The 10,926-nt window shown below is 44.2% G+C and overlaps 1 pseudogene; it reads right to left on the bottom strand.

Annotated features, from left to right (window-relative positions):
• Window positions 1–10,301: 10,301 nt before the first annotated feature.
• On the bottom strand, window positions 10,302–10,544 carry LOC123463933 (annotated as a pseudogene).
• Between the last annotated feature and the right edge of the window lie 382 nt (window positions 10,545–10,926).

Here is a 10,926-nt window from a genome sequence, read left to right as displayed (position 1 = left end):
GATTCAGGGTAAAGCTGCTTCATCTTTTGTTTTCTTATCATTTCTATTTTTGAGGTAGGGTCTCACTCTAGCTCAGGTTGACCCTGAATTTTACTCTGTAGTCTCAGAGTGGACTCGAACTCACAATGATCCACCTCGCTCTGCCTCCCAGGTGCTGGGATTAAAGGCATGCACCACCACATCCAAATTCTTGCAATTTCTTTTGTCTTTCTTCTCTTCTTTCTTTCTTCTTTTTGCTACACATGCAGCAAGATTTTGACTTCACTTCATTCACCAGGGGGCAAGGATGACATGAGCAGAGGGTGGGCAGCACTTCTTGGCCAATATCAGATGGACAACAGTAACAGGACACTGTGCCAAACACTGGCAAGAGGAAGCTGGCTATAACACCCACAAGTTCACCCCCAACAATACATTGTCTGCAGGAGGCGTAATTCCCAAACTGCCATCAGCTAGAAGCCTAGCATTTAGAACACCTAAGTTTATGGGGGACCCACATAAAGCCAGATGCCCAAGGTGGTGCCTGCACCTGGAATTCGTTTTCAGTGCCAAGAGTCCCTGATGTGCCCATTCTCTCTCTCCCTCTCCTACATAAAATAATTTTTTTTTTTTTTTTTTTTTACAGAAAGGAAAGAATGATGGGCTGGAGAGATGGCATGCCTGTGAAGCCTAAGGACCCTGGTTCAAGGCTCAATTCCCCAGGACCCATGTTAGCCAGATGCACAAGGGGGCACACGTGTCTAGAGTTCATTTGCATTGGCTGGAGTCCCTGATGCACCCATTCTCTCTCTCTCTCCCTCTCCCTCCCCCTCTCCCTCTTTCTCTCTCCTGTCGTTCTCAAATTAAAAATAAAAAACGATGACCTCTTGCCCTGCTCTCACTCCCTGTCGATACGAAGATGTGACTGGGACTTCCTGCTCAAGCCTGTCATGGCTTCCTCGCCAAAATGAACACTTCCCCTTGAAACTGTAAGCCAAAAATAAACCCCTCTAACAAATGGTGCTTGAAAAACAAAACTTCCACATGTAGAAGAACCCACATAAAAAGCAAGATGCTGTGGCAGGTATCTGTAATCCCAGGGCTTGCAAGCCAGCTAGCCTACAGACAAGGCAGTGAGCAATAAGAAGAATGAGAGCTCCTGTAAATGGGTGAAACTGGAAATCATTATGTTAAGCAAAAACAACAAGACTCAAGAAGACATACTCCATGTTTTCTGTCATATGCCAAACCTAGATTTAAAGTTGTGCATTCCTCTGTGGGTGTAGCTCACTTACCTGCCTAGCATGTGTGAGACTCTGAGTTTGATTTTAGCGTGATCTTCCCTGATGTCTTGAATCTAATGTCTTCCTGTCGCTCCACGATACTGCTTTGCCTGCGTGCCTGCCTTCACTCCTTGGCATCAAGTCCTTGCCACTGCTGCTGTCCTCGGCTAGTATCAGATCCCAGCTTCTTTGGCCTTCCAATGTGGAATAAAGACCAGCAGCTCTCTAGGAATTCCCCAAGCCTTCGACACCAGATCAAGATTGCTAAGGCAGCCAGCTTCATAGACTGAGTAGCTACTGGGTTGTCTGTCTCTCCAGTAATTCCATAAACCAATCTAGTAAATCCTCTTTTATAATGTATATTCATTCTGTTGGTTCTATTCCTCTAGAGAACCCCAATGTGGTAGTTTTGAATGTATTCTCCCATAGACTCAGGTGTTTTGTTTATTTTGAGAACGAGAGAGAGAGAGAGAGAACTGGTGTGGCAGGGCCTTCAGCTTGCATCACTCTGCATCTGGCTTCTGTGGGACCTGGAAACTCAAACATGAGTTCTTAGGTTTAGCAGGCAAGCACCTTAACTGCTAAGCCATCTCTCCAGCCCTCAGTATTTTATTAAACTTATAACTTGCACCTCCAGCCACTTGGCTGGAGGAAATGTTGCTGGGAGCGGATACTGAAGTCCACCCCTAAGGAGCATTTGGGAGCAGATTTCATTTCCAGCCTAAAGGGATGCAGAACAGTCTGGGCTCCGGCAGGGCCCTGATTGCTACAGCTTATCTCTCTGCTTGGATGTGTGGAAACAGCTTCTTCTGCCATAGATGGAAGTCCCACCCTGGATCTCCTAGCTTGAAATAAGCCCCTTCCTCCTCCAGACTGGGCCTGGTTGGGATGTTCATCCCAGCGATGCGACTCTGTCTACGCCCCTGACTAATACAACAGCCTTCACTAGCTGAGCAAGGACATATTTATTCATTTGTTAATTGTCCATTTCCTCCTTCTGGAAACTCCATAAGCATAGGGGACTTGGCCTATTCATTCACAGTTGCAATCTAGGCTCTTTATAGCATTTTATTTATTTTCAAGGAAAGAGAGAGAGTGAATGGGTGTGTCATGGCTTCCAGCCACTGCAAAGAAACTCCAGATGCATGTACCACTCTGCATCTGGCTTTATGTGGGTACTGGGCAGTTGAACCTGAGTCATTGGGTTTTGCAGGCAAGCGCCTCAGCCTCTAAGCCATCTCTCTGGCCCCTCAACCTGAGACTTAAACCATGATATGTACTAAATAAACATTTTTATTCATTTGCTCCTTCATCTGTCCATACTTTGAGAACGTATTTTGTGCTGTTACTACATGGAGCACTGAGCACACAGTACCAAAGATAACAGACAAAAGACGGATCTGTCAATAAAGTACTTGTCATGCAAGCATGAGGTCCTGGGCCCGGATTCCCAGCACCCATGCAGCAGCTGGACATAGTGCTGTGCACCTGGAATCCCACTGCTGCAGACACAGAAAAATCCTCAGAGCTTGTTGGCTAGTTATTCTAGCTGACCAGATGAGCTCCAGGTGCAGCAAGAGACTGTCTCAAAAGACAAAGTGGAGCGTGGCTGAGGAAGACAGTCAACATCAACCTCTGGCCCCCACAGGCCTATGCACATATGTGCATGTGCACCCACGCACACACAGGTGTGACTACACACATATGAACACATCGCACACATATACAACACACATACACACAGAAGGAGAAGGGAAAGAAGGGAACTGGAGGGAAGGAAGGGAAGGACGGAGGAAGGAAGAAAGGAGGGAAGGAAGAGACGGAGGGAGGGAGGGGCTTTTCTATAGCATGGAATGCTAGGTGTTGGGGAACATTTTAATCTCTTCAATGCAGACTCCTTTTCTTCCTCAATCTAACAAAGTCCCGTTGGATCACCTCTCCTTGCCGAAAACATTGCACACTCCTGTATCGATTCTGGGGGGAAAGGTGATCTTTTCCTGTCTGTGATACTGCCCAGGATGTGTACTGAGATTATCAGCAAACAGATCATCAGAAAGCAGTGAAGGCCAATTCCCTCAGCTAATGAAACGAAGCAGGATGAGACAATTGTTATTTTGCTGATGTATCTACATTCATTTTGTAATAATGATATTTACTGAAGCCAAAACATCTAAAAGTGGAGCTCCCACTTAAAAACTTAAATTTCAATTCCTTTAAACATTCAGTCACTTAACCCATTAAAAACTAACTAACGTAGATAGTGTATGCCACTCAGAACACCACACATAAAAAAAGGCCCAGAGAGAGTGAGGACAAGCCATGCAGAGCAGAGTCCAGATTGGTTCCTCTCAGCAGTTTCTTGATGACCCACACGTGCTGGCAATTTCACCCTAGAATCCAAAGTCCACCCCACATACATACACACACACACACACACACACACACACACACACACACACACACACACGACAAGGAGTAAAACCTGGAGCCCTTTCTTATCTCATCCTCAGATATGATGTCATCCTACAATTGCCCAAACTAAGCATGTATGCCTAGTATGATGGACAAGCTGTGTGAGAACCAGTTATGATGATCACGTGGTTTGAAATTCTAGCCATCTCAGAACAAAGAATCTGCTTGTGATGGCAAACTGTTGTTTCTGGGAGTCCAAGCATCTTTCTGGCTGGGTCACCCTCATGGGTGAGCTGGTGTGGCATCCTACTGCATGAAATCCCATGTCCCCAATCTGGCCAACATCTTAGCCACACATCTTCTGCTGCCGGGGACGCCTTGCTTGATCATCATGTGCTCACACTCCTCCAGGCCCAGATCTGGGAGGCAATTATACAGAGACCTTCGCATTAGGCAAAGTGGAGAGTTTCACACAGGCCTCCCAGTTTAGAAGCCCTGAGTCTCAATTCTTCCTGAGAGAATACACTTTAGCTATTCATGGAAGTCCCTTTCTTTCTATAGTTACATTCTTTTCTTTAAGTTTGTATAGGATAAACAAAGGGAATCCATCTGCAATCCACTGTACAGAGAAAGTGGTGGGTAATTAAAGTTCCTGGCTTTGTAATCCCAGACACAAGCCTCCCATTGTAGCTCACCGAGACAAGTGTCCCCAGGAAGCTAGAGTCCCTTGACGCTCCAAGCTGCATGATGGGAAGAAGAGAGTGACAGTGTGTGGATTTGGAGGCAGGCAAAAAGTGGACTTCAAGAAGGAGAGTGTATTACCACTTTCTCTTTAGATTTTATTTAATTTTACAATCCTATGCATTTACTTGAAAGCAGAATACACAAATAGGAAAAGCAAAACAAGAAATCTACAAATCATACTTGAACTGTCATGCAGAATAAAGCCATCTGATATTTTGGTGACCAAGTTTCACAAGCATTATTGATGCAAAAATGTGTGTATTTATCTGTGTGTATGTGTATTTTTCTCAAATGAAACCATGTTATAGATTGCCCATAAGTTTTCAGCACTTTTAAAACATGGATATATAATTTTTCTCCATTGGTAAAATACATGTGATTTTGTTTTGCTGCCCTAATCATTGGAATCTTTTTCCTATTAAATTTCTCAACCAGCTATTTGTCTTACAAGAAATACTAATTTTGCATATAAATTTTAGTAACCCTCCGTACAGTACTTTTGTTAGTTCTAGTAAATGGTTTTCCATAAAAAGAATGACCTTAACTACAAGTAAAGATTATTTTATGTCTTTAAAATTATTACTTTTGCCAGAGATGGTGGCATTGGCCTTTAACACCAGTAACTTGGGAGGCAGGAGGACTATTGTGAGTTGGAAGCTAGTCTGAGACTACAGAGTGAATTCCAGGTCAGCCTGGGCTAGAGCAACACCCTACCTTGAAAAGCCAAAATAAAATAAATTACTTTGGGGCTGGAAAGATGACTCAGCAGTTAAAGTGTTTGCCTGCAATGCCTGGGTTTGATTCCCCAGTATCCACGTAAAGTCAGATGCGCAAAGTGGTGTATGCATTTGGAGTTTGTTTGCAGTGACTAGGAGCCCTGACACACCCATTCTCATTCTCCTTCTTTCTCTCCTCTCTTTTCAAATAAATTAAAAATATATTTTTTTAAATTTTTATTTATTTACTTGAGAGCGACAGACACAGAGAGAAAGACAGGTAGAGGGAGAGAGAGAGAATGGGCACACCAGGGCTTCCAGCCTCTGCAAACGAACTCCAGATGCGTGCGCCCCCTTGTGCATCTGGCTAACGTGGGACCTGGGGAACCGAGCCTCGAACCAGGGTCCTTAGGCTTCACAGGCAAGCGCTTAACCGCTAAGCCAGCTCTCCAGCCCAAATTAAAAATATTTTTTTAAATTATCACTTCTATTTTGTTTTCCTTTGGGTACTCATATGAAAAAAGAAAAAAAACATTTTCTTAGGAACATGGCCATCAGTAAATGTCTGAAGCATCCCAGCTTTGCTATATCATAAAAAAAAACTCTCTTTGTGTGTGTGTGTGTGTGTGTGCGTGTGTGTGTGTGTGATGGCCAGAAGACATTCTCAGGTGTCGTTGCTGAGGAACACTGTCTACCTCTGACATAGGTTCTCTCAGTGGCCTCGAACTCACCAACCAGGCTAGAGTGGCTGATTAACAAACCCCAGAGATGTGCCTTTTGCTGTGCCTGCTCCCCAGCCAGCACCGGAATTACAAACACACGCCCCCATGCCCAGCTCTACAAACCCTCTTTGCTATAGCCCTGTAACACGGGCCGTTAGCTCTGGCCTCCCTTGGCCCGGCCTCGCCTCCACAGCTAGGCTCTTCAAAAAGCGCCCGTGCAGGCCAGCGTGTGAAGGCCACAGGCCCTGATGTCCCCATCTGTCGCCCCTCTAGGGTCATTTTTCAGAAGATAAACTGCCCGGGACCAGTTCTGTGGCTCATCCCTAATGGGCTGTGGATATAATTTTGGATGCAACAAAGCTTGCAATACTTGAGAAATGTACTAGGAAATGAAATAACATGTTTTTCTTTTATTTTATATGGTATACCTATGTCTCCCTCTCTATTTTAAAACTTGCCAAACGTGCTGTATGAAATATGCTACATACAAATGTGTATACAAATATGCTGTGTGTAACCTGAAAGTGGGTTGTGCTTTGAGACTCAATGTTTTGACTTCTAAAAGATGATTTTAAGGGCTGGGGACATTGCTCAGAGGGTAAGAGCACGTCTCATGTAATCATAAGAACCTGACAGACCCCAATTTGCCCTGCGTTTAAGGCTCCAACGTCCACATAAACAACTGCGTATGACCACGCATCCCCAGTCCTGTGGGGAGCAGAGACCTGTGACTCTCTAGGGCTTTTGAAAATAGCAACTCTGGGTTTAGAAAGAGACTCTTTCTCAAGGAAACGTGCACATTGTTGCTAGAGAACCTGATATTCTCTTCTGCCCTTGGCATGCTTAAGGTGCATGAATTTGCACACATGCATACACCACACACACACACACACATCCATACACACATCAATACACCACACAAACACATATACATACACACACATATCTATACACGCATCCATATACCTCCCACACCCAAACACACATGCATACACCATACACACACATACCCATACACACATCCATATACCTCACATATCCATACACACATGCATACACCACATACACTACACACACATACATACACACATATCCATACATACATCCATATGCCATACACACACCATATACACATGCATATACCACACACACACAAGAAAGATAGTTTAGTTCATTTCCCTTTATCCACATGTAAGAGACATGCTTGGTGTTCTTTTTTGTTGTTGTTGTTTTTCAAGGTAGGGTCTCACTCTAGCCCAGGCTGACCTGGAATTCACTATGGAGTCTCAAGGTGGCCTCGAACTCATAGTAATCCTCCTACCTCTGCCTCCTCTTTTATATTATCATGTATCTTGCATATCTGTTCTAAACCTTTAAAGGGGATTACTAATTTTTTTACTTATTACTTATTTTTTGTTTATGTTTATTTATTTATTTGAGAGTGACAGAGAGAGAAAGAGGCAGAGAGAGAATGGGTGTGCCAAGGCCTCCAGCCACTGCAAACGAACTGCAGATGCATGCTTGCTCCACCCTGTGCATCTGGCTTATGTGGATTCTAGGGACTCGAGCCTCAAACTGGGTCCTTAGGCTTCGAAGGCAAGTGCTTAACCACTAAGCCATCTCTCCAGCCCAGATTACTTATTTTTTAACTAATAGCATATTTGGTGATAATCATCATCTGATCCATCCTGATGCTTTTCAGTAAGTGTTGTTTTTTTTTAAATCTATAATGCATTCTTTTCCTGGTCTTTCCTCCTTTTTATTCAATTAAGGCAGGATTGTATTTGGGGGAGGGGGTTGTTGCTGTTGTTCTTTACTTTTTCTTTTTTTGTTTTTTGGCCTGAGCACTATGTGTGTTTTGTGTCCAATGCTTCACTGTTGTGGGCTGTCCTGTGTATTATAGGACATTGATAAGCATCCCTAGGCTCTACCCACTAATGCCTCCTCCTCCCCACTTGTGACAACCAAAACTACCTCCATGCGTAGCCAAATGTCCCCTGAGACATAAGCCATTCCTGGTTGGGAGCCACAGACACAGCCTCTGCACCCCTTGTGGTCCCTCATCCCTGCAGTGGGAGGAGCCCTCACACGGAGACGAGCAGGAGTGCCCCATGTGGCCTGGGGCAGGGGTCAATGACTCCCAGTAAGCCTCCCTGCTCCTCTGCCAGCTCAGGTGGGTAGGTCTTGCAAGCTCAAGGTGCAAGCTCTCTCCTCCATCTGCCTACCTCCCAGCAGCTTCTGTGACTTGAAAACCTACACCCGGACCTAGTCTTGCCTACTGAAAACTCCAGAAGATGAGCCCCGGTTCACAGCTGAAGTGATCTTGTATTTTGCTAAGACTGTAGCTGGCCCTAACACCTCTCTGTCTTCACTGCTCATCGGATACCGGTTCCCAGTGCTCTCTTCCCTGCGTCCAACCCCACACAGATGTTTGCTTCCCAGATCACTTATGGTAAACCTCTATGCCTTGCCCACACTGCTTTTGCATCACATGTCCCCCTTGAAGCCTCACCCAAAGCCTTCTACATCCCATCCCACTCAACTGAGCATGCCCTGCCTTGGCCAGGACCTTTATCATAGCACACAGACACGTTGAGTAGATGGATGCAGGAAGTACTGAATGGATATAAGAATGACTTGTTTTTCTTATTGATGTCATTCTGAATAGCAGTTTAGCAACTGAGAAATGAATGCAGGCATGAATGATATCACTTACAAATCCCATCATCATCGAGACCATCAGGACAGATGTTTTCCTTAATAAGGAAAAGCTAGAGAAATGATTTCTTTTTTTTTTTAATTTTTTATTTATTTATTTGAGAGTGACAGACACAGAGAGAAAGACAGATAGAGGGATAGAGAGAGAATGGGCATGCCAGGGCTTCCAGCCTCTGCAAACGAACTCCAGACGAGTGTGCCCCCTTGTGCATCTGGCTAACGTGGGACCTGGGGAACCAAGCCTCGAACCGGGGTCCTTAGGCTTAACAGGCAAGCGCTTAACCGCTAAGCCATCTCTCCAGCCCAAGAGAAATGATTTCTTTACATTCAAGTGCCACCAAGATAATATTTACAGCTAGCCCACACTGCCTGTCTGCTGGGTGCCCAGGGCGGGGGCAGGGTGGTCTTTTGCGGCATCATGCATTATCACTAAGGTCAGCAGTCCACAACAGAAGTCCTTTCTTGTGGCTGTTTCTGCAGGTCAGGAATTCATGGGGAACTCGGCTGGGTGAGTTCTGTCTTGGGGTTACATGAAGTTGCAGTCAAGACACTGGCTGAGGAAACTGAACACTCAGATATCAAGAATAGCCCTGGGGGTGGGGGAAATCTCACAACAGTCCCTTGAGAGACACAGGATGTTTTCCCTGCCTGGAGATGGAGGGTCCCACCCATCAGACCTGGAGGCACAGTCGGGTGTTATCGATGTTTCTCTGCTGTCCTCTTGTGGTCATTTCTCATATTCTCGCTGTTCTAAAGTAAGTGGTGAAACTGCAAAATAAAAAATCCAAGTACAGCACTAAAACAATGCTTACTCCAAACAATGGAGATGAACATCCATGCAGCTTGCCTTTCAAGGGTTAACCCTTGTCTTACTAGACATGAGCCACAGCCATCATCATTACCACCACCAAGTCCTCTGTCACAACTGCCCACACCCTTCACTGCCACTCCCATCATGATCACAGCCAACGCCCGGATGAGTTTGGAGCAGCCAGACAATGCAGGCTTTTGAAATGGAAGCTAATAGAGTTCATAGACAATGGAACAGATTAGCTATAGAACAAATATTTATACAAGGACTTTTACTTTGATAAGAATTTTCACAAATATTTTATTACAGAAGCTTACAACAGCTTAAGATATGAGGCAAGTCCTAATTTTGTCCTTTTATTTACTTTGATTTTGAGGATTCTTACTATATATATATATGTATATATATATATACACACATACACACACACACACACACACACATACACACATATATATATATGACAGCTGGTCATGTTAGTGCATGCTTTTAATCCCAGCACTCTGAAGGCAGAGGTAGGAGGATCACTGAGAATTCAAGGCCACGCTGAGACTACATAGTGAACTCCAGGTCAGCCTGGGCTAGAGAGAGACCCTACCTCAAAAAAACAAAAACAAAAACAAACAACAACAACAACAACAACAACAACAAAAAAAAAAATATATATATATATAGAGAGAGAGAGAGAGAGAGACATAAATGTCCACATATCTGCCACTCAGAACAAACAAAAGGTGTTTTGTCATATAAGCCTCAGATATTTTTGTTTAGAGAATCAATTTTATTCTTCAGCCTATGACAGATTACATAATAAATTAAGTCACAATAAGCCAAAATTTTTTGTACATAGTATTAAGATACAATCTCATTTTCAAAATGAAATTATACATATATAGTGGTACTCATAAACATGCTAACTCAAGGGCTGTGCAATGAGGCACATTAATGAGACAAATGAAGACAATTCTGTGTGCCCATGCTTCACTGAACATCAAAAACCACCAATCCCTTCGTCCTTTTCTTGTACAGTATCCTGTGTCCACCTTCTCTGCATCTGTTTGGATCCCTGGAATTTATTTCATTTTCTGGGTAACAGTCTCCACACATATAGATCACTGGGTGCTGTTTTCGGGGGTTGGTCATCCTTCTGGGTGCCCATTGTGAATCTCTGTGCAGCTCAGAGAAGCTTCCTTCCTTGTCACATGCAGACTCTTCACTCAGTCCACAAACACAAGACCTCTGTTCTTCCCACACCTCAGATTTGTAAAGAAAGGAACACTTCATATAAGAATGGGAGTGGGGCCCCTAGCGTGGTGGAGCACGCCTTTAATCCCTGCACTCGGGAGGCAGAGGTAGGAGGACCACAGTGAGTTTGAGGCTGCCCTGAGACTACATAGTGAATTCTAGGTCAGCCTGAGCTACAGTGAGACCCTACCTCGAAAAACCAAAAAAAAAAAAAGAAGAAGAAGAAGAAGAATAAGAATGGGAGTGGGCTAGAGAAATGGCTTAGCAGTTAAGGTGCTTGCCTATGAAGCCTAAGG

Source organism: Jaculus jaculus, chromosome 10 (assembly GCF_020740685.1).
Source record: "Jaculus jaculus isolate mJacJac1 chromosome 10, mJacJac1.mat.Y.cur, whole genome shotgun sequence".
Lineage (NCBI taxonomy): Eukaryota > Metazoa > Chordata > Mammalia > Rodentia > Dipodidae > Jaculus > Jaculus jaculus.
Note: the sequence above shows the minus strand (reverse complement) of the source record. Positions and strands in the feature narration are given on the sequence as shown.